Genomic DNA, 3,309 nt, shown 5'->3' with positions numbered 1-3,309 from the left:
AAGCCAAGTCTGAATAATAATTACTGCTATATATTGAGTACTAAACTTACTAGACACTTTTTTATACAAATCATGTCATTTAAACAAGGATCATTCTGTAATGATGTTTTCTCTATTTTATAGTAACAAATGAACTATAAAATAGAATATTGGTGCTACTTTGTAGCTTAGAAAGTGTAGGTATTAATTATTTGAGTGCATACAGTTGGTAAATGAAAGAACCTGAATTCTGAGTTCAAAACTCTGAACTAATTAGTTCTGCATTTACAAGTTGGAAGAAATTATTTTCCTCACTCAGTATGAGAACAAAAAGTCTCATTCCTCTTTTACTTTGCAATGCCTTAGCCCCATCTCTCCCTTTAATAATTCTTCCTCCATTCAAAAATTCTTCATTCATCTTCATAAAACTCAGAGGTGGAAAGTACCTATTAATCACAGATGCCCTCACCACCACAACACACCCTCCACATGCTTGTCTTCCACAGCATGGTTTCCACTCAGAGAGTCTCAGAAAATGAAGCCAAATCTCTTCCCTTGTGGAGGGAGTCCTATAACTAATTCATCTCCATCAATAAGATTTTCCTCTTATGCTTATCCTCCTCTTTAGTTTTGCATTTTATCCAATTCTTTCTCTTTGTGGGCCACATGCCTCAGCTCTTTAGACCACATTGCCTAAGCCTGTCCAGGCTCTCAGCAGTGATTTTGATGAGCCGCCTCTTCCCCTCACACCATGACCATATAACTTTTTTTACTAGCATCTGGAAGATGCTTTCCACAGAGGACAGAGGTAGAGGTGAGCTGTGGGGGGATACTGGAGTAGTGAGGAGGAAGAGGTGTGAGCATGATGCTTGAACCCTGCTTAGTCAGCAAACCTGGGAATCAATTTGGCTTGGACATTTCTCTTAGGTAGCCCCTCCACCGGCAGCAAAGGCATTTGCTGTCTAGCTAGGCATGATTTCACGAGGATGCTGTGCCAAACCCTAAAGTTGGTGCCAGGAATCACAGAAATAAATGGAATGCATCATTATAAGGGAAGACATTTGATACAGGAGAAGGCATGTCAGCGTTAGGATTTGAAAAATCTAGTTTAAATCATTGCTGTACTTTTTACATAGCTATAGAGGTTTGGCAAGTCATTTAACATCCCAATATTCAGTTTACTAATTTTTAAAATCAGGAAATAATACCTATCATAGGTATTTCTATAAGGATTATAGACAATGGTGTGGTGCATAGTAGGCATTCAATCAATGAGATATTATTTCTCAAAGCTCTAATTCTAAACCACTTGCCTTAATCACTCTTTGACAATCATGTGTCCTATCTGGAGTTTCTAGGCAAATATCTTACCTCTTATTTCCCATTCTTACTATGCTGCAAACTAACCTATAGAGTCTCATATTTTAGCTTCATTTGCAGAAATAGTATCCAGTTTCCCACTGCCTAGAAAGCAGAACTCAGGTATTAGCTTTCATATTTAAATCAACATTAATTTTGTATTTCTATTTTTACTTTGCTGTGAACTTCACTACTAACATTCTGAAATAGATATAGATACTAACCTCTTTTCCATTTTTATAGGCTTTATGTGAATGCTGACAGTTTCCCAACCATATCATGTGTATGAGTACTGGCAATAATCAATATATAAACAAAACCCAACTTAAGCAAAACATTTAATTAAATTCCTCTCTACAAGTGAATGTATATGATTATTCTCAGTCAAAGGATACTGCTTGTTTCTTAGATGACTGAAATCTACTCATTTAACAAATACTTATTGAGAGTCTACAATGTACAAAAGTCCTTGTAGGTACTGGGATACACTAATTAACATGGCAGACATGGGATCATTGAAATAAATCCCCTTTTTTATGTAGCTTATATTGCAGTGAGAAATGTAATAAACAAGTAAACATATAAAGAAGATAAGTTAAATTAGGTATTGTGATGCATTCCTGTAATCCTAACTACTTGGGAGACTGAGGCAAAAAGATTGAAAGTTTGAGGTCACCCTAGACAACTTCGTGAGACCTTGTCTCAAAACAAAATTTAGAAAAAGAAGGAAGTAATTTAAGACGATGACTTCATCAAAGAAAACAAAACAAAGTGATATAGTGACTAGAAAGGGTATTTTGCTTATTTTAGTTAATAGTAACTAGAGAGTGTATTTTTATTTTTGCCTTAATGTAAAAATAAAATAGATGCGTATAATTTTAAAAACCATACCTAATTAAAAAAATTCAAGCAAATAAGGAGAATAGATAAAGGCTCATTTGAGAAGATAATTACGGAGCTGAGACCCAAATTATGAGGATAGAAATATGAGATGGCCTGGGGAAAACCATATCAAATAGAGAGAACTGCAATCCACAGGCCCTGAGTGCAGAGGAGCTTGGAATAGGAGGAAAATGCAATGTGGTCTAGGTAAGTTAACAATAGGATGAAGAGAGAGGGGGTGAGATTGTAGAGATAGTAAGAGACAGATCATATAGGATCTTTCTGGATCTAGCAAAATTGTTGGTTATGTTTAAGTTATAGGTGAGACCATAGATGGGGTTGCATTAGGCAAAGGAGAGATATGAACTATTTATGTTTTTAAAAGATGGCTTTATTACTGGATAGGGAATGGAGCATGGAGGGGCAACAGTGAAAATAGGAGTCTTTTACAGAAGCCCAGGTGAATGATAGTGGTGACTTGAAGTAATATGAAAACAGTGGAGATGATGAAATTCAAGACTTATTTTGGAGTAGCAGCTTCCAGGATTTGATGATGAATTGTGGGGAGCAAGGTAAAGAGGAATCTAGAATAAGTCCTAATTCTTTACTTGAACTCCTGTGGATATGGTGGTACTATTTATGAAGATAGGAATGACTGGATTAGCATATTTTGGGGGTTGAGTTTTGGTTTGGACATGTTAAATATGGTAGACCTAAGGGACAGTCATGTGGGATATCTCAAAGGCCAACTTGCTTGGCTATTATGGAATACTTCCATTTTCCTCTCTCATACCATATGTCTAACTTGTTGGGTAGGTTAAGGATCTACCAAAAAAAAAAAAAAAAGGAGCAAACAAGCATGCCAGTCTAGGTGCCTTTGTAACTTACTTGCAGCTTTTCCTGGGAGCTGATTCTTGAACTCATGGAATCATGATGGGCACTCCTTGGACATCAATACTGTCCAATGGTTAATAATGGAAGTAGTTTCTATGAACAGAGTTATATATTTGGCCAAAACACATTCCCAACTACATTTTCTACTTCACATACAGACAGAATATAGCACAGTATAGAGAACTAATACAATCT

This window comes from Ictidomys tridecemlineatus, chromosome 4 (genome assembly GCF_052094955.1).
Source record: "Ictidomys tridecemlineatus isolate mIctTri1 chromosome 4, mIctTri1.hap1, whole genome shotgun sequence".
Classification (NCBI taxonomy): domain Eukaryota; kingdom Metazoa; phylum Chordata; class Mammalia; order Rodentia; family Sciuridae; genus Ictidomys; species Ictidomys tridecemlineatus.
The sequence above is the reverse complement of the archived record's forward strand: the minus strand, read 5'-3'. Positions refer to the sequence as shown.